Below are 26507 nucleotides of genomic sequence, written 5' to 3'. Positions count from 1 at the left end.
CCCAGTTTTCCCACATCCTCTCCAATATTAAGCATTATCTTTTCCTGTCACCTTAGCCAATCTGAGAGGTATGTAGTGATACCTTAGATTTGTCTTAATTTGCATTTCTCTGATCCATAATGATTTGGAACACCTTTTCATATGACTAGAAATTGTTTCAATTTCTTCATCTGAAAATTGTTTGTTCATATCCTTTGACATTTATCAATTGGAGAATGGCTTGAATTTTCCTAAATTTGAGTCAATTCTCTATATATTTTAGAAACGAGGCCTTTATCAGAACCATTGTTCGTGTCTATTTTATTATCAAGTTGTTTGCATTTTGTTTTCTCTATGAGCCTAAACTCTTGGGAAGGGTCTTTGTTTTTTGCCTTTCTTTATATCCCCAGTACCTAGCCCAGAGCCTAGCACATAACAAGTACTTAATAAAGACTGACAATATTAATATAATAATTTTATCACAAAAATAGATAGTTCAAGCCTGTAATTTTCTTTTCTCTGATAGTAGAGAACATTCTTCAACTAAAAGAGAAAATTAAAGAGAGAACTAAAAGAGTATCAAAATCATTCTTCAAGTACATGCCTGTCAAAATTGATCAGCTATATAGATTTGTATACCTAAACTTGCCTCTTCCCTTTCTATATATTTTCACGTTTACTTTCAATGTAAGCTTAGATTATTCTCCTAAAAATGTAGTGAATATAGTAAGGGAGCCATGAGTCAATGATTACTATTTTCATAGGCACTAGTTTTGTTTGTTTGTTTTGGAGCTTTTTTGTGTGGGAAGGGAATAATAATAAAATCTACAACTTTTTTCAAGGATTTAGTGTCCTGCCTTCTCAGAAATTGTCCCTAAATGGGCTCAGAATTCAGCACAGGTAACTTTGTATAGCAGTTTGGTCTAAACAGTTGCTTTTTTTTTAAAATTTTTATTGCTATTTCTGCATCTTTATGTAGCAGCACCTTGGAGGCTTTACTTAGAGTACAAATGTGGTAAAAACCACTTTCATTTATGGAGAAGAGAATTTGCCTCAGTATCTGTACAGATCATCTCTATTTTTCATCTGTTCTTTGTCTTTCAAGTTTCAACTTTAAGTGCTATAGGGATGATTATGTTTATTTGGGTCATTTGCCAAATGTTCAAAAAACTTGGTTTTCTTTTCTTTTTTTTTTCTGTGCTGCTTCTTGGGCTTTTATGAGTTTTTTTTTTTTTTTTTTAACTGTGCTTAGCACCATGCCTGGCATAATAAATCCTTCTTGACTTGACTTGATTGTATCCAGCTTTCTTTTTCTTCTTGGTAACAAACTCTCAGAGAACAGCAGTTACTTCCCTTCCATTTATATTTGATTTTTTATATTTGACTTTATTTACATTTTTGGAACCACTTACTCATTTTCATTTAATGGAAATGATACCTAGAGACTGGGAAGATAATTTTTGTCTTTAATAGTAATAAGGAAAATAGGAGGGGGAAGATTTTAAGTGGAAAGATACCGCATTCTATTTTGGACATGGTAAATTTAAAATGTCTTCTCCACATCCATTTTGAAATGTCTGAAAAGCAGTTGGAAATGTGATATTGGAGATCAGCAGAGAGATTGATATGAAAATCATTAGCATTGGGGCAGCTAGGTGGGCACAGTAAATAGAGCACCAGTCCTGAAGTCAGGAGGATCAGAGTTCAAATGTGGCCTCAGACATGTAACACTTTTAGCTGAATGACCCTGGGCAAGTCACTTAACCCCAAGTGCCTCAGCAAAAAACAAAACAAAACAAAACAAACAAAAAAAGAAAATCATATAAAAAAAACAAAACAAACAAAAAAGAAAATCATTAGCATAGAGATTGTAATTAAATTCATGTGAGCAGGTGAGCTCACCAAATGAAATAGTTGATTTTTCTATTTACTCTTGCTCTTCAAATTCAATCTGCTATCTTTTTGTTTCTTGCCCTAGAAGAATTTGTGTCTTCTGCATTTCCCAGAGTGCCCATTGTCCCAAATCTCAATAGACACAGCTAATATTAAGCATAAGACAAGATTTAGTTGCTACTATTTTCCTTTATTAAAAAAAAAAAAAAAAAAAGAATCGACTAACCAATAAAGAGGCTGACAATAACAGGAAAGAAGTACTGCAGCTGCATGGATATAATATGGACCAATTTAAGATTTATTCACAACAACTTTGTAAGGTAAACATTATTGTTATTCCCATTTTATAGATAAAAACTGGGATACCATACCCAAAGTCACACAGTTAGTAAGCATCTGAGAGCAGAATTGGAATTCAGATCTGTTAAATACACTGACTGTCATTCTTGACTATCAACAGGAAATTATTTTTTATGCTTAGGCTCCTTTCCTTTTGTAGGAAAGAGATGGTTAGGAGGAGATTTCTTTCTTTGAGTCAGAGGAATGGGAGAAGGATAATTTCTCTGAGGAGGTCACCATTTTGAGTTAACTCACCATTTTCTTCAACAATTCATTAACACATTCTCATCAACTTCAGGAGAACAATGTCACGATCCTCTGAGGAACAGCTGGGGGGGATGAAATGCTCAGTGGTTCCAAGATGAAAGATGTACCACCATCTCCAAACCTTCCAATTCTCTGCCAAATTTGCATTTCTTGCTCTCTGAAGCCTCCATAAAGTTTCTACGGAAACTCCCGTCTTGTAATAGTGTTGTTAGTCATATGGAAACAGCTGTCATCTCTGTATCAATACAGATGAAAGGTTACATTAGATTTCCTCCCTAAAAATTGTTGACAACTCAATTTTTTTTCCCTTGCAAGAAAACAACTATACTACAGGAGATTTCCCTGAGAGAAATTGAAATTCAATTCAGGGACTAAACTAAATAAACCACTTATTGCCTGAGTTAGTAGAGTGAAAAACAAAACCAGACAAAAAAACTTTTATGGAGTCATTAATTTCCATATCTGGTAAAAATGATGGATCGATTTAAAAGGTGGATTCTTTTTTTTTTTTTTTAAATTTATTGGTCATCAAGTCTCTTTATTGTGAGTTAGGATTGTTACTTTCCAAAAGGAGTCAGAAAACCTGAATCTACATCATCAGCATCCCAAATGGGCTGATCCTGGAATGTGTGAGACTTTTGTTCAAGGCTGTTTGAGCCTGCCCCTGTTTGCTTTCCTAGGTAATATGAGAAGTGAACACATTTACTTGAAACTGAAGGTGTGGAAAAGTGTCAACGTTTCTTGTTTGATGCCTGTTGCTGTCTGTTCCATGTTAATCGTTCCATTTTCCTCTTGGTCTGGTGCCATTACTCATCCTGTCTGACAATTTTTCCCCTTGGCAGCTGTCATCTGACTTACATATCGGCTCTTAACTTTGTAATAGTGTGTTCCAGAGAACAAACTCAATCCAATGCAATCCACATTGTGTCTACCACATGCAAGGCACGATGCTGCAGGATAAGGATGCAAAAATGAAAACAAGAAAAAAAAACCAACAATCTTGCCCTCAATGAACTTACATTCTACTGAAGGATAGAGTAAGATCTTCAAAGGAATCTATGATCTCCTTGATTTGGAAGTTCCCTTCAATAGTCACTGCCCCATCTTGTCTATATCTTCCCATAAGGTTGCCATGGAAAGTTTACCCAACATGTTAGAGGCCATCTTCACTTTTTCCCAACACCAAGAGGATATTAGTTGAATAATAGACTGTCCACCTATAAAGCATTAACCTTGCCTTGGGAACAGCTCATCTTCTCTTTCTATGATCAAATTCCTTAATAATATTGTGACATATAAAAAGTATGAGAGACAATTTATGGGTAGTTAATCATTTTATTAATTCTTCTAACAAGTAATTAATAAAAAAGGATGGTCATTTGACTTTCTCCCCTAATTCAGAAACTAATCATGGTAGCTTCTTGATGCTTATATGCCTTTGGAAGAGTGGAATAGACAGCAATTGATTCTGGTTAACAATTAACGAGAATAATGAAAATTACAATTCTTTTTTTTTTTCCCCTTGCTGAGGCAATTGGGATTGAGTGACTTGCACAGGGTCACACAGCTAGGATGTGTTAAGTGTCTGAGGCCAGATTTGAACTCAGGTGCTCCTGATTTAAGAATTGATGTTCTATCTACTGTACTACCTAGCTAGTTTTTTTTAGTTGGCTGATCTCTCCCATCCAGGATCCAAAAGCATGTATCCTAGGAATTTGGGCAGGCTCATCCTCGAATTGAGAAGTAATGAGGGAAATCAATAATATTGAAAGTAAAAAAAAACAAAAAACAAAAAACAAAACCTATTAAATTAATAAATAAAACCAAGAGTTGGTTTTATGATAAAGCCAATAAAATAGATCAAACTTTGATAAATCTGATTAGAAAAAGAAAGAGGAAAATCAAATTGTTAGTCTTACAAATGAAAAGGGGAATCTTTTCACCAATAAAGAGGAAATTAGAGAAATAATGAGTTACTTTGCTCAACTTTATGCCAATAAATTTGATAACTTAAGTGAAATGGATGACTACTTCCAAAAATATAGGCTTCCTAGATTAACAGAGGAGGAGATAAATTGCTTAAATAGTCCCATTTCAGAAAAAGAAATAGAACAAGCTATTAATCAACTCCCTAGGAAAAAATCCCCAGGACCAGATGGATTTACATGTGAATTCTATTAAACATTTAAAGAACAATTAGCCTCAATGTTATATAAACTATTTGAAAAAATAGGGGATGAAGGAGTCCTACCAAACTCCTTTTATGACACACACATGGTACTGATACCTAAACCAGGTCGATCGAAAACTGAGAAAGAAAATTATAGACCTATTTCCTTAATGAATATTGATGCTAAAATCTTAAATAAGATATTAGCAAAAAGACTTCAGAAAATCATCTCCAGGATAATACACTATGATCAAGTAGGATTTATACCAGGAATGCAGGGCTGGTTTAATATTAGGAAAACTATTAGTATAATTGACCATATTAATAATCAAATTAATAAAAACCATATGATCATCTCAATAGATACAGAAAAAGCATTTGATAAAATCCAACATCCATTCCTACTAAAAACGCTTGAGAATATAGGAATAAATGGACTATTCCTTAGAATAGTCAGGAGCATATATTTAAGACCATCAGTAAGCATAATATGTAATGGAGATAAACTAGAACTTTTCCCAGTAAAATCAGGAGTGAAACAAGGTTGCCCACTATCACCATTACTATTCAATATAGTACTAGAAATGCTAGCCTTGGCAATAAGAGTCAAGAAAGAGATTAAAGGAATAAGAGTAGGTAATGAGGAAATCAAACTGTCATTCTTTGCAGATGATATGATGGTATACTTAGAAAACCCCAAAGACTCTGCTAAAAAGCTAATAGAAATAATTCAAAATTTCAGCAAAGTGGCAGGATACAAAATAAATCTACATAAATCCTCAGCATTTTTATATATCACCAACAAAATGCAACAGCAAAAGATACAAAGAGAAATTCCATTCCAAACAAATGTTGAGAGTATAAAATATTTGGGAATCCATCTACCAAAGAAAAGTCAGGAATTATATGAGCAAAATTACAAAACACTTGTCACAAAAATAAAGTCAGATTTAAATAATTGGAAAGACATTCAGTGCTTGTGGATAGGCTGAGTGAATATAATAAAGATAACAATACTCCCCAAATTAATCTATTTATTTAGTGCTATACCAATCAGACACCCAAGAAACTATTTTAATGACCTAGAAAAAAATAACAACAAAATTCATATGGAAGAACAAAAGGTCAAGAATTGCAAGGGAGCTAATGAAAAAAAAGTCAGAGGAAGGTGATCTAAGTGTACCTGATCTAAAGCTATATTATATAGCAGTAGTCACCAAAACCATTTGGTATTGGCTAAGAAATAGACCAGTCGATCAGTGGAACAGATTAGGTACAAAGGACAAAAAAGGGTACAACTATGACAATCTAGTGTTTGACAAATCCAAAGATACCAAGATTTGGAATAAAAATTCATTATTTAAAAAAAACTGTTGGGAAAACTGGAAATTAGTATGGCAGAAATTAGATATGGATCCATACTTAACATCATATACCAAGATAAGATCAAAATGGGTCCATGATTTAGGCATAAAGAATGAGATCATAAATAGATCAGAGGAACAGAGGATAGTCTACTTTTCAGACCTGTGGAGGAGGAAGGAATTTATGACCAGAGGAGAACTAGAGATTATTATTGATCACAATACTAATGTAAACAAAATTAGAAGGGAAGTAACAAATTGGGAAAATATTTTTAAAAGCAAAGGTTCTGACAAAGGTCTCATTTCCAAAATATATAGAGAACTGACCCTAATTTATAAGAAATCAAATCATTCTCCAATTGATAAATGGTCAAAGGATATGAACAGACAATTCTCAGATGATGAAATTGAAATTATATCCACTCATATGAAAGAGTGTTCCAAATCACTACTGATCAGAGAAATGCAAATTAAGACAACTCTGAAATACCACTACACACCTGTCAGATTGGCTAAGATGACAGGAACAAATAATGATGAATGTTGGAGGGGATGTGGGACAACTGGGGCACTAATACATTGTTGGTGGAGTTGTGAAAGAATCCAGCCATTCTGGAGAGCAATTTGGAACTATGTCCAAAAAGTTATCAAACTGTGCATACCCTTTGATCCAGCAGTGCTACTACTGGGCTTATATCCCAAAGAAATACTAAAGAAGGGAAAGGGACCTCTTATGTGCCAAAATGTTTGTGGCAGCTCTTTTCGTAGTGGCTAGAAACTGGAAGAGGAATGGATGTCCATCAATTGGAGAATGGTTGGGTAAATTGTGAAATATGAATATTATGGAATATTATTGCTCTGTAAGAAATGACCAGCAGGATGAATTCATAAAGATTTGGAGAGACTTACATAAACTAATGCTGAGTGAAATGAGCAGAACCCAGGAGATCATTATACACTTCAGCAATGATACTGTATGAAGATGTATTCTGATGGAAGTGGATATCTTCAACATAAAGAAGATCCAAGTCACTTCCAGTTGATCAATGATGGACAGAAACAACTACACCCAGAGAAGGAACACTGGGAATTGAATGTAAAATATTAGCACTACTGTCTATCTACCCAGGTTACTTATACCTTCGGAATCCAATACTTAATGTGAACTGTTAGAACTACTGTCTATCTACCCAGGTTACTTATACCTTCGGAATCCAATACTTAACGTGCAACAAGAAAATGGGATTTACACACATATATTGTATCTAGATTATACTGTAACACATGTAAAATGTATGGAAGTGCCTGTCATCTAGGGGAGGGAGTAGAGGGAAGGAGGGGAAAATTTGGAAAAATGAATACAAGGGATAATGTTTTTAAAAAAAAATTACTCATGCATATATACTGTCAAAAAATTATAATTATAAAATTAATTTAAAAAAAAATTTTAAGTGTGAGGCAACACATATATTATGTTCTAATTCAAAAAAAAAAAAAAGAAGTAATGAGGGGGGTAGTAGGTGGCGCAGTAGATAGAGCATCAGCCCTGAAGTCAGGAGGACCTGAGTTCAAATCTGTTCTCAGATTTAACACTTCCTAGCTGTGTGACCCTGGGCAAGTCACTTAACCCCAATTGCCTCAGCAAAAAAAGAAGAAAGAAGGAGGAGGAGGAGGAGAAGGACAAGGAGAAGGAGGAGGAGGAGGAGGAGGAGGAGAAGGAGAAGGAGGAGAAGGAGAAATAAAATAAGAAAGTAGTAATGAAATAAGACTTCAAGTGATACTTTTGAAGGACAGACAAGGGAATGAAGGGTTAGATTTTCCCTTCTTGGGCTCAAAGGACTGAGAACCAGAAGCAGTGAGTAGAACTTGAAAGGTGGCAAATTTAAGTTTGATGTAAAGAAAATCTTCCTACCCATGAGAACTGCTTAGAAGTGACCTTGGCTGCCATGGCAGGTAGTAGATTTCCCTTCCATGGAGGTCTTCAAGCAAAGGCTGGGTGGTCACTTGTCACATGTGCTGTACTTGATCAGGTATTAGCTGTACTCCATGATATCTCAGGTCCCTTACCACCCTGAAAATCTCATCCAAGATCATCAGTTCAGGATAAAGATATTATAAAGATCAGCCATGGTTGCTGAGTATATCTATGTGGGGGTGGGTTGCTGTAGCACTGACAGAAGGAGTTGCCAGGTTATTTCTGTGGACAATTGCTGGGGGGCAGACTAGAGCCCAGTGGTCTGGACAGTGCTGCTGTTCCTGGGGCTCAGCTTGGCTTGCATGTGAAAGCCATCCTACTGTCACTTACAGCATTTTCACCACATTGTCTTTAAAGGGATATGATTGCCTGTTTTTGTATATTTGTGGAAAGAGTTCCAAATTTGTCATCAAAACTAAGTGTTTTCTTATTTCTTCATCAGCTGGAGATTAGCAAGAAAATATACTTAAGAGCAAAACTAGGGTAAGGTGGGGGCAGCACTTTTAATCAACTGACTAGAAATTAAATGCAGTGGTCCGAGGGAATGAAGATTTGGAAGGATTCTCTCTATTTGATGAGGTCTATCTTTGGAGGGCACAAGGAAAGACCATCCTAGCCTGGATCTTAGCAAATTTCTAAACTGACAACAAACCGATAACTGTTTCTCATTTATTCAATCGCATTACTATGTTCCTAGGCCCACAGGTCTCTCATTCTCCCTAGCAAGATTGTTTCAGCAGCTACACAAAGGTCTGCTTTATTCTCAAAACTGAGCATTACAGCACTTGGGTGTTCTGTTTTGTTTTAAACTAGGTCAATTCTAACTTTATCCCATTTTTACTAATTATCATGAAAAATAATCCTTTTTCCCTAAAACAGGTCAATTCTAATTTTAACTCAATTTTATTAGATTATCACCAAAAATGGGCTTTTCTTTTGAAATTAGTAAATTCTAATTTTAGCTTAATTTTACAATTTTTTTTTTTTTTTTTGTAAATTTAAAAACATTTTTTAAAACACCTAAGTACAGATTCACTCAAGTGAAATCTCAGGCTTCCAGAGTGACAGACCATTGCATTGTATTGTAGTAGTATCTTAAAACAGACAAAAGGTCCACAACCTCCTTTTGCTGTTTACTATCTATTTACTATCCTTGGGGAATTAACTCAGTGTCTTTGTACCTCAGTTTCCTCACCTGTAAAGTGAGGGACTTGTATTAGATGGTGTCTGAGATCCCTTCTCCCAGTTGAGTGGCAGTCTAATGATTTTAATTCAGAGATTCAAGATTTAATTACAGTTAATTTAGCATAACAAACTGCTTATGTTTCCTAATTTATGTATTTCTATTTGCATATCCATTTTGGATGGATGACCAGTAACTGTAGGGGCAAGAAATTCAGGGTAAAAAAATCTCCTTTTCCATCTCTTTAACATCTGTCCCCCAAGACCCAGAAAATAAAACAAAATGAAAACCTTAAAGAGGTCGTCAAATCCAGTTCTATTTGTAAGTGGGTCTATAAAAGCCACAAATTTATTATCACATTTGGTACAGATTATCCATATATATTATCAGATATTTCTTCTATTTCCTCAAAAGTTCAGAGTTTTCTACAAGGTCAGATTATCAGTGGTGAGTTCTGCTTATTTCCAAGGACTTCGGGGTTCTTAGGGCCTTCACATATTTCCTTGAGTCAGTTCTTGGCATGTGAAAAAAGAAACAGCCACTTGGGGGCATCCAGGTATTTATTTAGTGAATAATCTAGAAACTGCCGAGGAAATAATATCCTTTTGGAGTTAAAAGACAAACATCCAAGTAAACAATCCATTCCCCTCTCCTATAAAATAGAAATTTTATCCTATCATGTTGATGGGATCATCAACAAGCCCATTGCCTGTTGACAAGACTTTCCATGGTCATTATTTCATTTGCCATTGGGTCCACAATATTGCAGTTTTTATTTGGATTATTTTAGCTATGAAGTGCCCCCGTGGACACTTGTCTCAATGGTAGACGTGGTCAAAGATTGCCGATAGTATTGACCCAGTCAGCCCGTGATCCCGCTATTTTATTTGGTGGGCAGGATGAGACTGTATTCATTTATTCAGTCCTTGGTTGATTCATCAAATATTTGGTTTTTTCCTATCTTAAAAAAAAGAAAAAAGAATACTATTCCAGTTAACAATATTAATATTAAAAAATGAATCAATTTTATTAACAAAATACTATATGCCATACACTGTGCTAGGCACTAGGGCTACAATTTTTAAAAAAAAATCACTATTGAGGAGGAGCTTAAATTCTTCTAATTCTAAAAATATTAGTTAATATAATGTGCTTTTACATGATTTTTGTTTCCCAATATATCCCTTTCCCATTGCTTGTGACTCTACCTGTATGACTTCAGAAAATTATTTACCTCCCTTTGCCTCAATAACATGAATAGAATAAATTTCCTCAATAACATGAATAGAATAAATTTTTGTAAATTCTTTAAGGAGAATCATAGAATCTTAGAGATACAGGCATTTTATCTACTCCAGCCCATTCCTAAAAAGAAATTCTCATCATACAACACCCACATCATGTCATCACCAAAAGGGAGCTTTCCTCCTGAGGAGGAAACAGTAGAATACTTTAAAGACAATTCTAGTACTAGTATTCTTATAGTATTTTACAGATTACAAAGTGCTTTACAAACATTGGCTCATAATCCTCAAAAAAATCCTGAGAGCTAGTGCTATTATTTTACTATTTCACAGATGGGGAAACTGAGTCAGGCAGAGTTAATTGTCCGGGGTCACTCAGCTTAAAAATTCTGAAATTGGATTTGAATTTTGTTCTTCCTGATTCTATATCCAGTGTTTTATCCATTCTACTGAACTAGAAGCTCTGCCTACTTAAAACACTTAGAAATAAAATGCAGTATGGGAATTTGGGTTAGGTTAAGTCATTGTTCAATTGAATTGATAATCAATAGTTCAAGTGAAATAGAGCTAAAAACTTAATAAGCAAGGTGACATGGAGACCCAGAAAATGAATATGATTCTAGACTATTGTGAGAGCCACCTAGTATTCTTACCAGGGCCTGTTAGACCTACCATATCTCTTTGTGTAGAGAGTCCTGTTTCCTGGAGCTTACCATATCAATGCCAGACAATATGCAAATATCTGATCAGCTCAGGACTCCTACTTGCCAAGTGATCTATCAGCCCCAGGCTCTTCCTTGTCTGAGATTACTGGCAGCCTTCCCAAATCAAATATATTTTTAAAATAATCTGAAAGCACAGTAAAAATGTTATGTTTTCTGCCTCCTTTAATAAATTCTGTGATTGAGAAAATGTGGCCTCCTATAGAACATCATTTGCACATGTGGCCCTTCCCTTTGCATGTTTTTATCAAAGATACCATGTATACTTGAGATGTATGTAGGTTATTATTTTAAAGATGATACTTTAAGAAATGAGAATACTTAATGTTTAAAGAATTTAATTCTATTTACCAGAAGGTCAAATATTGAAGAGAAAAAATTTGGCCACATGATGAGGACAGAATTCATTGGAAAAGACTTTGATGTTGGGAAAGATTGAAGGCGAAAGGAAAAGGGGACAGTAGAGGATGAGATGGATAGATAATATCATAGAAGCAATAAACAAAACTTTGAAACAGACTTTGAAAGATAGTGGAAGATAAAAGGACCTGGTTGCTATGATTCCTATGGAGGGATAAATACAAATATGTATAATTTTATTGAATTAAGATGAGTTATGGAAGGAGGGCACTCATAGTTGAGAGAAATCAGAGAAGGCTTCATGAAGAAAAGGTAACCCAGGCTGCATCTTAAAGGAAGCAGGGGTCTCTATAAAGCAGAGGTAAAGAGCAAGTGTATTCAAGGCACATATCAATGATTCTAGCCTTGTGCCGGAAGAGGATTCACAGGAACAAGGATTATAGATATAAAGCTGAATGGGAGTTTGCATCCAACCCTTGCACTTTTACATAAACTTCTCTGAGACCCAGAGAAGTTGTGACTTGTTCAAGTAGCTGAGTTAGTAACAGAGTTAGAATTTGAACTCATATCCTGTGAATCCAAGTTCATCACTCTAGGAAACTTTTAATCCTGGCTACTATTAATCTCCCTAGCAACCTGTGAAAAATCACTTTCCCTATTGGTCTTGGCTTTCAATTTCCATGGAATGGGAATAGTTTCCTTAAGGAAATTTTGCCAAAAACCCTGAGTGAATTTGGAATTTGCATTGCCTCAGGAAGTGGTGGGTTTTCCTTCACTTTCTGCTTTCAAGGAAAGGTTGGATGACCTTTTGTGAGGTATGTTGAAGGAGATAATCTGATCTTTTCTCAGGTGCAAAGTGGACTAGAAAGCCTATGAAATCATGACATAGTGGATAATACTCTTAACTTGGAGTCAGGAAGCACTGAGTTAAAATCCTGCATCAGATACTTATTAGTTATGTGATCTTTAGCAAGATACTTAACTGTGACTCAGTTTCTTCTCTGAATCAAGGAGTTTAAACTTGGTGATCTCTAAGGCTCTTCCAACTCTAAATGTTGTTTTGTCTTTTTATTATTCTGAGTCTATGAAGCTGGGCCTGCTTTCAATTCTGAAAATTTATTTTCCAACTCCTAAGCTAATCTGTCAACAAACAATGTAACAAATAAATGGTTTGAGGAGAGAGATGGTCTGGTATGGAGAGTCAGTGTAATGTAATCGAAAGTATTCAAGTTATAATCAAGAAAGATCTACATTTGAAACTCATCTCAGATACTTGCTAGCTGTGTGACCATTTTGTTAGACCTCAATTGAATTGTTAAGTATTAAAATGGGGTGGATGACTTTTAAAGTTCATATGATGCTTTGATCTTTTGAATTTCATCTCATACATATACTAGCTCTGTGGTCATAGGAAAGTTCTTTTGCCTTCTATGCCTCAGTTTCTTTGACTGTAAATTGAGGATACTAATAACTGGCCACCTATCTCTGATAGCGAACCCAGGATCAGTTTCAGTCCAGTAGGAAATGTTAGGATAGAGGAGAATTTCACTGGGTAACAATAACAGATCTGATGAGCAACTCAAGACACAAATAACATAGTTAATTGCCTAGTGAATTGTACTTTGGTGAATTCTCTGCATCCTCAGACCTGACCTCGCAAACCACAGTCCCTCCCCACCTTTCATCTTGTATGATTCATATCCATATTTCACCAGAGATTCTCTAGGGAATATGTCCTGCAATCTCTGACATGAATAGCAAAAAAAAAAAAAAAAAAAAAAAAAAAAAAAAAAAACATTCCTTGGGGAGCTAATAGGAGAGAGAAGCCATGTCAGGGAATCATAAATTTAGAGTTAGAAATGACCTTAGAGGTCCTTGAGTTCAGCCCCCTCCTTTTATAGATGAGGAAAATGAAACTCAGAGACTCAATTAAGGGATTTGCACAGGTCTGGAGAATTTTTGCATAAAAGGTGACTTTGGGGGATGGCTCCTGAAGAATGGATATGATTCAGCTTTGAAGAAATAGTAGGTATTTGTTGGGATAGCCAACTGTAGGGAAGGGTGGGGAGAGAGAACTTAGGGCAAGTTTAGGAGAAAGGGAGTAAGCTGATTTCTCTGGAATAGAAAATTCACATGGGATGGAGTAAGAAATAGGGAAGGAAAACTTTGGAGAAGTCAGAAAGTGTAAGTTTAAAAGATGGAATATATCAAAGACAAAAAGATAAAATTGGCCACAATATTTTTAGAGAGAAAAAAAAAAAAAAAAGCTATAACAAAGTTTCTTTCCTTCTGTTAATCCAGGGAGTTAGTAATTAGAAAGCTATCCTTGGAGCCAGGATTCTAGTCTAATGCAGACACATACTGGTTCTGTTAAACTTGGCAATCATTTAATTTTTCCCCTTTTTAAAAAAAAATATCCTTTTCCCCCCCAAAAAAAATGTACAAAAATAATTCTCAACCTTTGCAAAAGCTTGTGTTCCAATTTTATTTCTTCTTTCTCTGTCACACCCTTCCATAGATAGCAAGCAATCCAATATAGGTTAAACATGCAATCACTTAATTTCTCATTACTCCTGGAAACTTTTCTTTTTTTCAGACCAAGAACTTTAGAGAGATGCTTGTTGGATCTGTATTAGTGGAGGGAGCTTCATTACTGGGAGTTCCCTTACCAATAAAAGCAAGGGTGTATCCAAAAAAATGAAGAAAATGTGTCCAGTTGATTAAAGAGCCGGTGTGGCTAGAATCTTGGACGTGGAATCATGGATTTCTGCCTCTCATACTTATTAATATGCTTTTACTTCTCGGGAACTCAATTTCCTTATATAAGATGAAGGGGTCAGACTTTATGACCTAGGGAGTCATTTAAGCTCCCTGGTCTCAGTTTCCTTATCTGTAAGATGAAGAGATCAGACTTGATGACTTTTAAGATCCCTTTCACCTCAAAATCTTTGATACTATGTCAATATTCATACAGAATTTAAGAAAACAATAGGTGATTCCACTCCTGAGAAGCAGAATTGGATGATGGTAATCTATGGTTCAGCCATGGGGTAGCTGGACTCCAGCAGGAAGAAAGTTATTCTTTCTTTGGTTCTGCTAGTTCTGCTGAAGCCAGTCCTGACCTTTCTCACAGTTTGTAACTTGCTACTCCACTACTCACACTTGGACACCACTGCCCCTCCCCGAGACTGAGTATACTTTTTAGGATTTTGTGCCTGGGAAGAAAGTGGATATTGTAATTTTGGGTCCATACTAGGGGGGTGAGAAGAGGAAACCATGTTTATGAACATGTCATCATACATAATATGTGAGCATATTAAGCTCACACATGAGCATCTGAAGGGTTACACTGCAGGTTCTTATTTTCCTCCTGTGAAAGTCTGCAGAGCTTTTGGGAAATGAAACAGTATAGATGCTTCCTTCTGCAGCTTCATTCATGGGCTAAGAGGTGAGGATCACAAGGTATATTGAGGCAGTAAGTAGACTGGGGCATAACACCAATGAAAAATTCTGGAGAAGCCATGTACAGGGTAGAATCAGGAAAGGAGGCAAGCCCATCACATAGGAAGAGGGAAGGATAAGCAGTGAACAGCCTGTGGGCCACTATGCAAATTAAAATTGGGATGATTATAGCCCTTCCAGTCTTTAAAGTACAGTATAAATAGTAGATGCTTAATAAATATTTATTGATTGATTTAGAGAACCTCTAAAAAACCTCAGAGGAAACCTAGTTAGCATAGTGGATAGAGTGCCAGTGCTGTAGTCAGAAAGACATCTTTATGAGTTGAAATCTGGCCTCAGACATTTACTTACTATGACCCTGGCCAAGTCACTTAACCCTATTTGCCTCAGTTTACTCATCTATAAAATGAATTGGAGAAGGAAATGACAAACCACTCTAGTATCTTTGCTGAGAGTCAGACATGACTAAAAAATGACTGAACAACCATAAGGGATCTTAAAATTAAAAAACACTAGCCTCCTTAATTTAGTTATGATGAAACCAAAACTGAGAGTCTTAACTTGCTCAAATTCACAAAGCTTGGATCAGAGTAGAAGGATTAATCCCAGGTTCTTTAATGCCAAATTCAATATTCTTTCCAGCATCCCCTGCATCAGCAATTATTCTTATTATCATTTCCAATGTGTTCTTAGAGGAGTATTCCTTAATTCTTATATGGATTCCCTTCTCCCAGAAGGATTTATAGGAAGACATGAGTAAGAGAAGTACAGGATGGGAGGCTCATAATCTGCATCATGGAGGATGTACCCAAATTGAGGAGCTCATGGATCTGCTAAAATATTAAAGAGACTTTGCATTATTCTGAATAAATTATTGTGTCTACTTAACAAGGTGTAAGGAACCTCTTCATTCCCTTTATTATGGAGACCTTGATTTGAAAAGTTGCTTACTATTTGGAAGATAAGAATAAAATTCATAATGAATTTAAAAATTAAAGAAATTGTCCAGGACAAGAGGAAATCACATAGAAAACCGCTTAAAATCCCCACATTTAAAGAGAAGACATAGGAGTTCCTGATTGTGTAACAAAACTCATCATAACAGATGTGAAGAAAAATTGAATATACATTTCTGAAAAGCTCTAATTAAACAGTCCTTCTAGAAGTACATAAGTCACAGATTAAATACTGACTAGCCACTGTAAAAGAAGACTAATTAGAAAATTAGCCAATTGTGCATCTATTCATTCATCTAATGTCAAAGCTAATTGTGTAAGTAAAGGTTTTTGGCTTGATTATAGCCCTTGGTAAATTAAGCTATTTGAATTTAACAAGTCTGTCATTTTAGGCTAGAAAGCGAAACAAAGCAAATATTTCTGTGTGCTGATTATTGTGATCAAAACTGAGGGTGATTGAGAGAATTTTTAAGTTAAATGTCCAATTAGCTTTGTCAATATAAAACTGAATGAGACCACAATTGAATCATTTGTTACTTGTTATTCTCTAATTACTATACCATAGCTAAACATTTCATAGAAAACAGGTCACTCCTTTTTCTCTGTTTCTTTCCCCTTTCTCCCTCTCTCCTTCTCCCCCATTTTTTTCCTTCTCCCTCCATCTCTCCCCCTCTCTATTCCTTTCTCTCCCTTCTCCCTTCCTCTCTTTTTCCTCCCTCCCTCTTTCCACTTCCCACTCTCCTTCTCCCTCCTTCTTAAAGCCCCCCATCTTTTTCTCCCTCTTTCCATTTTGTTTTTATATCAATAGTATTTTGAGATAACTCCTGCTCCTCCTGACCAGGCTCAGAATTCTTCCTAACAAAGGAAACAAGATAAGCAAAAACCCTTGATATTTTTATCTGGTTGGACTGTGTCTGAGACAGTCTTTCTTTGTAAATCCCCACTTCTCCAAACACTAGAGAGAGGTAGGCTTCCTTATTTCTTCTCTGAAGCAGTTACTCAAAGTACAATTTCTTTTTCATGGCTTCATGTATAGTATTTTAGTTTTTTGTGTATTATGGTCTTCTGGTGCTGCTCACTTTATTCCACATCAGTTCATTTAAATTCTCTCTTTTTTCTGAATTTCTCATATTTGTCATTTCTTATCACTTTCATTGCATTCATATGGCCTATTCAGCCGTTCCCATTTTATTTTCAATCGTTTGTTACTACAAAACGGTGCTGTGAATATTTTGATATTTTAGGGACTTCTTCCTCTGTCTTTGACCTCTTTGGGACATGTCCAAGGACGGGGGTTGCTGGGTCAAAGAATATGGACCATATCATTACTTTTCTCACACAATTCCAATCCCACTCCACCCCTGGTACAGTTGGACAAATTCTTTATCAACAATGTAATAGTGTATCTCTCTTCCCACAGCCTCTCCACCATCGACTATTTCCAGGTTGGTTGGTTTATTTAATTTTGATCATCTTTGCCAATTGGCAAATTGGATTTCTAAGTCCCTTTCAAGTTCAAAATTTGGTGATTCTACAAAATTTATAAGAGAGATTGGAAGAGGGAAGGATAAAGTCTTTTTCTTTTTTAGAATTTTTTTCCCACAGTATATATGCATGAGTATTTTTTTTTTATAATATTATCCCTTGTATTCATTTTTCCAAATTATCCCTCCCCTCCCTCCACTCCCTCCCCCTGATGACAGGCAATCCCATACATTTTACATGTGTTACAATATAACCTAGATACAATATATGTGTGTAAATACCATTTTCTTGTTGCACAATAAGTATTAGATTCCAAAGGCATAAGTAACCTGGGTAGATAGACAGTAGTGCTAACAATTTACATTCGCTTCCCAGTGTTCCTTCTCTGGATGTAGTTATTTCTGTCCATCATTGATCAACTGGAAGTGAGTTGGATCTTCTTTATGTTGAAGAAATCCACTTCCATCAGAATATCTCTTCATACAGCATTGAAGTGTACAGAGATCTTCTGGTTCTGCTCATTTCACTCAGCATCAGTTGATTTAAGTCTCTCCAAGCCTCTCTGTATTTCTCCTGTTTGGTCATTTCTTACAGAGCAATAATATTCCATAACCTTCATATCCCATAATTTACCCAACCATTCTCCAATTGATGGACATGAAGGATAAAGTCTTATTGAAGGTGCCTGTAGTGGACAGATTTGCCTTTGTTTATTATTTGAGTGCAAGATTTTTGAGTTGATGAAGAAAAGCAATTAAACTCTCAGGGAATGAAATTACTAAATGAAGATCAGATTTTTTAAACTGTTAAAGCAAGAACTCTTAATAGTAAAATCAGGAGACTTGGCTCTAGGTTTAGTCTTAATGTATTTTTAGCTCTGATCTGACCCTTTCCAGGTCTCAGTTTTTCATATATATAGAATGTAGGGTTTGAACCTCCAGTTTCTTCCTGTTGGCAGAGTGGTTCTGCACCTCTGATGGATACACAATGGAAAGTTCAGTAAGAAACAGCTCCAGACTTTGAGTAGTTGTGCTTTTTAATGACAAGAGGTCTGGAAGGTGGGAGACTTAGAGCCTATAATAATTGATTGGCTTTCAGAACTTTGGGCAGCAGGACTGCCTTTCATTCAGACCTCATTGAGACTCTAGAGACTTCGGAAGGTCTTAGGTGCATTGCTTAGGGATATAGAAGCAAGGGGGAAAAGTACTGGAGTTAGGAGTGACCTGAATTCAAATTCTGCCCCTGCTGCTTACTAGGAACTAACATGGGCAAGTCACAGAATACCCGAATGTTCCAACTGGGGAAGACCTCAGCATATAATGTGGCACAGGGGAAAGAGCTCTGTTCTGGATTCAGACTTTAAATTCCTGCTTTGCTGTGTATTACTTGTAGGTCTTTGGACAAGGCCCCCTGAGCTATTTGGGCCCAGTTTCCTCATCTGTAAACCTACAGAGTTGTTTTCCCTTTCTCTCAGCTATGATCCTGTGATGCTGTGACAAATCACTTAATTACTCTGAGTCTCAGTTTCCCCCATCTGTAAAATGTGTGAATTGGACTAAATGGTCTCTAAGTTACTTTCTGGCACTAAATCTATCTATCTTTGATAGATAAATAATCCCCCAAGAGATACCCAATAAATGCCTGAAGTCAAATAGAACCTAATGCTTCTTGAGGGAACCTATTAACTTTTGGATAGCTCTGCTAGCCAGTTTTTTCCCTTATATTAAACCTAATTTATCTCTTTGAAGCCCCTAGAGCTAGCACAGTGCCTGGCACATGGTAAGTGCTGAACAAGTACATATTGATTGATTAATTGTGATGGTCATATGAGATGATATGTCAAAATACTCTGCAAATCTTAAAGTGATGTGTAAAAATCACCTGTTATTTTGACAAGCCTCAGGAGGGCAGCCCAGGGAACTGGCTAGATTTGCTTTCTCCTGTACTTCTTATCCCCATCTTGAATACTGTTTATGCTTAGCACATCCCCCCTAAAAAGGCAGGGGGCAGGGCAGTCTTATGAGGTTGGGGGCAGTTTTTCATCACACAGCTTGGTCCATATGCCTGATCAGTCTGAAATTCTACCCCACCAACTGGGGGTTGCAGTTGAGGGCCTCAGACATACACTCCCATGTCCTCCTCCCCTTCCTCCCCCCCAGTGCTAAGAGCCTAAAATTCTTTGTGTCCCTTCCCTGTACTTGGCAGAAGGAGGGGAAATATCTGGCTAGCCAGTGATTTCCTGGGGATGTGGGTGGAGCATCAAATGCCAGCCAGAAATGCAGGGGCCTCTGTCTGAGAGTGCTGAGGATTGTGGGAGAAAGGTTGATCTAGAGTATTCTGGTGGGTAAATCTCTAAGAAAACTAAGGAGCTATAGATGAGAGTATATCATTCCTAGGAAGGTTCCTTAGGGTGTCCTATGTTCTGACGGGTAGAAGGAATCACAAAAGCTACGACTGACTAAATTATGATTGACCAGATTATTTTCTTTTATGAGCATCTCTAGCATGGAAAGCTTGCTTGATTTAGAGACAGAGGAGTTGGGTTCAAATTCTGACCCTGTCAGTTCTCATGACCTCCCTGAGTCTCACTTTTGAATCCATCAAAGGAAATGGGTGATCTAGATGGCCTCTGAAGTCAGAAGCAGATGTAAATCTCTGAATCCTTAAACAAAAGGGATTAAAAGCTTCTGCAATATACAGTTTTGGCATGAGAAAGAAGGGAGGAGATGGAATTTGCTTCTCTGAAGAGCTGAGATAACCATCTCTCTTTGAAGACTTAGGCAGGAGGCCTCTTTGGGGCTGCAGAACTAGCCCACCTCCTCACATCCATCCCCTTTCAAGGACTCTGTTGACCTCAAAGGCATTTTTCTGGGAGCTTGCTGGAGAAACAGAAGACAGCGTTCTAACTTGGCAGGCAGTTTGAGCTTACAAATCCCCCATATTTGTCTAAGCAAGCCGTTCAGACTCCACATGAAAGAAGTGGCTATGGATGTAATTAACTTCTTTTCCAAGCCCTTTTCATATCCTAGAGGAACATTCCATCCCCAGGCAGCATGCTGTAAAATGCCCCAAATTCACATAATAAGCAAGACGAGATCATTCTCTTTTCCTTGTTCTCTCTCCTCCCCCCACCACATAAACACATTTTTTTTTTTTTAATTTTGGTTTCTTTTCTTCCTCTCCCTCATCTAGACCCAGCACTCACTTTCTAAAGTTTCACATCTGTAAAATGTGAGGGTGTGGGCTCCTTCCACTTCTCCATCCTGATCAAGACAAATGATGCTTTTTCTCCCTTTAAGATCCAGGCCAAGATACCTTCCAGCTCCCTTCCTGAGGGAGCAAAGTATACACTTTCCAGTATAAATTTCAGATCCATGTGTAACCTTCAGCATGTGGCCCTTAGGCTCTCCAAGGCTCAGTTTCCTCATCAAGTACATGAGAGAGTTGGGCCAGCTGCCTTCTGAAGTCCCTGTGATCCCGTGGGTGAGTTCCATTATGAAAGGAGGGGCCAGTAGATGTTCTGTGAGTTTCTTTCCACCTCTGAGTCTGAGCCACCCTGCCAAGATGCCAGGCTTCCCTGGCTTTGGCCACCAGGTGGCAGTGTTCTTCTCTAAGAGGAGAGCCTGGAACTTGTTTCCCTTTTCCCCTTTTCCTTGAAGACATTGTCCTCCTTCCTTGAAGGAGAATACCATTTCACCTTTGTTTCCTGCAGCGGGACAGGGACAGGTTCTGGTTCCAGACATTCCTCCTTGATGAAGAATAGGGAGAAAGGCTTTCCCAGGCTTTGTGTAACTTCTGTTTGACAAGAAATACAAGAAAATCAAGTTGGTAGCAACTTACTCATGCTTGCTTTTCTTGTGACATTTTGGCCTGAGAAGGATGATCTCAAGATAATTAACATTAGTGAGGAAGAGCTAAATTGGGAATAAAATGGGACTACCAGAGAGAGAGAGAGAGAGAGAGAGAGAGAGAGAGAGAGAGAGAGAGAGAGAGAGGGGGGGGGGGGGAGGGAGGGAGGGAGGGAGGGAGGGAGGGAGAGAGGGAGAGAGATCCCAGGAGACTGATCTGGATAGGAATTCAGTGAATATGTGGTGAATAAATGAAAGACATTGCCTTAGATCAATTGTGCATAGAACAGATCTTCTTTGGGACCTTCATTTCTATTCAGTTCTAGAGAAAAAATCTCTGGATTTTTCGCCCAGTTACCACTGATGAGATTTAGAATGAAAATAGGGTTAATAGAGGTCTAGTGGCAGATTCTGGGCATAGGGAGTCAAATAGAGCTCCCCTGCAACCCCTTTGGATTCTGCACAAGAATACAGAGTTAAATGAGGTCTAGTAGTGGCTCAAAGTCCCCTATAAAGGAATTTACAGACCCGAAAACCTAGATTGATAAAGGAGGTTTATTATGGGATTTAGAAGTAAAGTCTAGTTAGTAAAGTTGAAGATAGAGATAAAAGGCACTGGAACCAGAGTTCCAGTGGGCAGAAATCCTTTAACATGCCAGCCGTAAGGCTCCCATGTTAGGATTCTCTGCAAAGAGAGAGCTCCAGTTTGGCTCTTTTATAATGAGAGCTTTAGCTAAAGAAGCTTGTGGGTAGAGTCCCAAGTTGGCTCAGATCTGGTGGGGGAATTCAAAAGGGTGTTTTTGACAGGATTTGTGAATCAAAGGTCCTAGCTTCTTGAATTGATAATGCATTAGCCAGGAGAGGGTGGGAATCAGAAAGGAATAAATCAATTAGTTTCTTAAAGGGAGCATAACCCACATCAACACTACTTATGTGTGCCATATAAATGAACTGCTTAATCACTCTGGATCTCAGTTTCCTCATCTGTAAAATGAAAGGATTGACTAGATAACATCTTTAAACATATTTTAAACATGATCTGTTAATCTTTTTTTTTTTTTTTTTTTTTTTTTTTTCCATATAATAATTTATTCAGATGATCTGTTAATCTAATAAGACAATTAAGTAGTACAGGAGTCAAAATACTGGACTTGAAATCTAAAAACCCAAGTTCCTACCTCAGATAATAGCTATGTAACCTTGGGCAAATATCAGCTTCAGTTTCCTCATCTATAAAATGGGGATAATCATAGCACCTACTTCCCAGGGCTATAGTAAGAATGAAATTAAATAGCATAAAGTACTTTGCAAATCAAATATATATATACAAATAAAAATTATATATATATATATATATATATATATACATATATATATATATATGAAACAATATAAATGCAAAAAAGAATTATTATTTTTATGATAAGCATATTATGTTATAAATATGACACACCTTCTGTGATAAAGTGTGTTGGGAATTGTTCTTAGCACTGGAAATAGAAAAATAAATATCAAAATGATCCTTGGTCTCAAGAAGTTCACATTCAATTGGTGCGGGAAGGGTAGAATATGAGAGAGGAACAGAGCATGCATAGAGATCATTTGTACATAATAGATGTGCAGTTTCATGTGCAGTCATCTTTTTTTTTTTTTTTAATAATACTATGTTGTGAAAATACTTATTTTATTCCACAAATTAAAAATAAAATAATTTTAAAAAATCATAAACTTATAGCATAAGAATTGGAAAGCATGTTAGATATTATCAGGTCCAATCCTCCTCACCCATTTTACAGATAAGGAAACTGAGGCCCAGATGGGGAAAGACAGACATATCACAGGTAGGGTTTGAACTCAAGTTCTATAATTACAAAGCTTTTCCTCCTTTAGGCAACTAAATAAAAAGATCATTAGACACTGTTGTTGTTTGTCCTTCATTCTCTAAGAGGAGCAGGACACCAGGGAGATAATATCATCATATGCAAGTGAATTGGATTAAGTGAGGGAGGGCTGTGCAAGATCACCTGCCTCACTTTCCTTTCCAGAGCCATCTGGATCTAGTGGGCAGACATAGATCAGGACCAGTGGAGATAGTCCTGGATGAAATGGGAGACCTTGGTCTTTTTAAGCTAAATTCTTCAACAGGTATGAATTTGAGGCCATATCCAGGCTATATCCATTCAGTGATTAAGGCTAGGTCGAAATTGAGGCAAATCACCTCTTTCATCTAGCATCAGCTAATTTAATTCCCTAATTTTAGAAAAGTGGTAACAGTGACAGAGATGAAAGGACGAAGAGGATCATGGGTTTACAGCAGGAAGCTACATCAAGTGTCATCTAGTTCAACCACCTCATTTTACCTCAGAAAACTCTGATACTCTGAGTTTATGACCTTCCCAAGGTCATACAGGTAAAAAGGTTGGCATCAGTGGGATTTAACAGCAAGGATTTTCCAAATCTAGGATCCTTTTCAGGGCACTCTGCTGACTCAGTATAGAATCTGGGAATAACAAAAAAACCCAAGAAAATAAATAAATCTTTGGTTAATTTGGTTAGAAAAAGACAAAACAAAACAAAGAAACAAACAAAAAATTACCAGCATCAAAAATGAAAAAGAAATTAAAGCAATAATTAGGAGCTATTTTGCCCAACTGTTTGCCAACAAATCTGACAACCTAATTGAAATGATTGAATATTTCAAAAATATTAATTGCCCAGATTAACAGAAGAGGAAATCAATTAAACAACCCCATGTTAGAAAAAAAAAAAAAAGAAATTGAATCTGGCAATAATATATGCAAAGCAGGAGTGTGCTGAAGCAGACTACAGACTTGCAGAAACTGATTGTTAAATTTTCAGTGTGATCATTTACTGGCAAATACTATAAACCAAGGCTCGGATTTTCTATTTTGTTGATTTCTCAACTTTCTTAAAAGTGATGAAGGAAATACTAATCATTAAGATTAAATTTAAAAGGGACCCCACATGTGCCAAAATATTTGTGGCAGTCATTTTGATAGTGGCAAGAAACTGGAAACTGAGTGGATGTCCATCAGTTGGAGAATAACCGAATAAGATATGGTACATGAATGTTATGGAATATTATTATTCTGTAAGAAACAATCAGCAGGTTGATTTCAGAGAGGCCTGGAGAGATTTACAGGAACTGATGCTGAGTAAAAGGAGCAGAACCAGGAGATCATTGTACATGGCAACAGTAAGATTATACAATGATTAATTCTCATGAACGTGGCTCTTTTCAACGATGAGATGACTGAAGATTCCAGATCTTGTGATGAAGAGAGCTATCTATACTCAGAGGACTGTGGGAACTGAGTGTGGTTCACAACATAGCATTTTCACTCTTTTTGTTGTTTGCTTGCACTTTTTTTTTTCTTTTTTGATCTGATTTTTCTTGTGCAGCACGATAACTAGAAATATGCATAGAAGAATTGTACATGTTTAACATATATCGAATTACTTACCATCTAGGGGAGAGGATGGGGAATATTTGGAACACAAGATTTTTACAAGGATCAGTGTGGAAAATTTATCCGTGCATATTTTGGAAAAAAAAAAAAGCTTAATAAAATAAAAAACAAAACGAAATTAAATGTAAAACTATGTCTTGCAAACACGTTCCCCTGGGAAGACCCCCCCAGTCGATGGTTAAACACGCGTGGGCATTAGCGGGTGCAAAAGCACTCTCCTTGTGCCCCGCAGCTACATTGCTGATAAATTCCCCTCCTCCTCCATTTTCGAGATGAGCAAAATCACAAGTGAGAGCGAAGCCTTTGGACTTTGTCCATGGAGAGAAAAGGGGAAGTTCCCGGCGGTTCTGGCGTTTGCCTGCGCCCCTCTCTCGCTAGATCGGGCCGGAGCCGGGCATCTTTCCGGGCCCCAGAAGCCAGTTTCTGTAACTTCGAGACTTTCTCGGCCACAATGGAGGGGAGACTGTGCGGCCCTTGTTAAAATGAATCGGTGGTTCTCATGGAGAGCCGGAGGCCAGGCCATGAGAGCCCCCTTTGTTCCCCAGTTTGCTTCGGACTTCTCCCTGGCACGGAGCAGAGCTCTGTGGGCCCCGGGAAAACAAAGCCCCAGGAATCCTGGGCGCGCTCGTTCTGCATGGGGCTTTTTAAATCCCCCACGCCTCCGCCGCCCCCTCCCGCCCCCGCCTCGCACGTGGGGGAGGGGCTTCAAGTTCAGGGCTGCCGCTGATAGGCGGGTGCTCCGGTGGGCGTGGCCGTGGCTCCCACGGCCCCAGGGAGTAAGCCTGAGTGGTGGAACTGGGGCTCCGCGCAGGAAAGAGAGAGAGAAAGCGAGAGATCTTTCCCCGTGTCCCGCGGGCTGTCAGGGGCAGCTTCCTAGCCCGGCAAAGCTTGGGGGAACAGATCTTCTTTAAAAAAAAAAAGCCATCATGACGCGCCTACTTTCCCAGGAGCACCAGGTCAGTGCAAAGCAAGTTTGGGAGTCCGGCTGGAGTTGTTTCTGGGCTAACGGACACGGAACACATAAGCAGCTGCAGATAGGGGAACCAGAGTGTTGCTCCATTTCTTTTTGCTAATCAACAATTCAGGGAGTTAGGCCCGAGTGTCCAGAGAGTCTCTTTCCATTTCTTTTGCCCTCAAGATGGGAGCGCTCGCTAAACTTTCCTGGCAGGTGGGAAGCCAGGAGACTAGGGCGATGGGGTGGGGTGGGGTTGTGGCGGTGGCCGGCGAGCACCCCTGGGTGCCACTTTTCTTTGGGACCCTCCCAGGAGGTCTCACGGCTATTTCTGGGTCTCAGACCCAGGCAGTACGGTTGGCGAATTAAGTAGTACTGAGCACGCCAGCTGCTGCAGTTCTCAGCCGCCCGGACTCTGGCCGGGCGTGCCAGATGTGTGGCAGTGTTATGGGGGTGAGACTTGTTTGGGCCTAGTGTGCGGCTCGGCATTGGCTGGGGGGGCCCGGCAGTTCAGGTGTCCTGGAACAGAGCCAACTTTGACCTTAGACAAAAAGAAGGCGGTAAATGTAACCCCCCTCCTGTACATTGGAGGAGGTGGGGGACTATGGATGTGTAATGTCGCATACACCATCAGATACAGTTGCTGTGTTGTATTTGTTGCTTACTTCTTTTAAACAAGTGGAAAAGACCTTGTAGTGTCGCATATTGCTATATTGTATATGTTTCGCTTAATTCTTTTAAACAAGTGGAAGAGACATTGTAATATCGTATATATCATCTGATACAGTTGCTATATTGTATTTGTTTCACTAAATTC

At 37.7% G+C, this 26507-nt stretch overlaps 1 protein-coding gene across 4 annotated transcripts in view; it reads left to right on the top strand.

Annotated features, from left to right (window-relative positions):
- The window catches only part of PLD1 (phospholipase D1), a 268046-nt gene that overhangs the window by 46165 nt on the left and 195374 nt on the right, over nt 1–26507 (top strand). For 2 of the 4 annotated variants that reach the window (XM_074298192.1, XM_074298189.1), the window contains exon 1: nt 25482–25694. The exons of the other annotated variants lie outside the window; for them this stretch is intronic. The gene's annotated coding sequence lies outside the window, so the exon portion shown is untranslated. Of the gene's footprint in view, nt 1–25481; nt 25695–26507 lie in introns of those variants that run through there. 4 annotated transcript variants of the gene reach the window in all.

The sequence above is a fragment of the Sminthopsis crassicaudata genome, chromosome 3 (assembly GCF_048593235.1).
Source record: "Sminthopsis crassicaudata isolate SCR6 chromosome 3, ASM4859323v1, whole genome shotgun sequence".
Lineage (NCBI taxonomy): Eukaryota > Metazoa > Chordata > Mammalia > Dasyuromorphia > Dasyuridae > Sminthopsis > Sminthopsis crassicaudata.
This window is presented reverse-complemented; position numbering and strand designations above follow the sequence as displayed.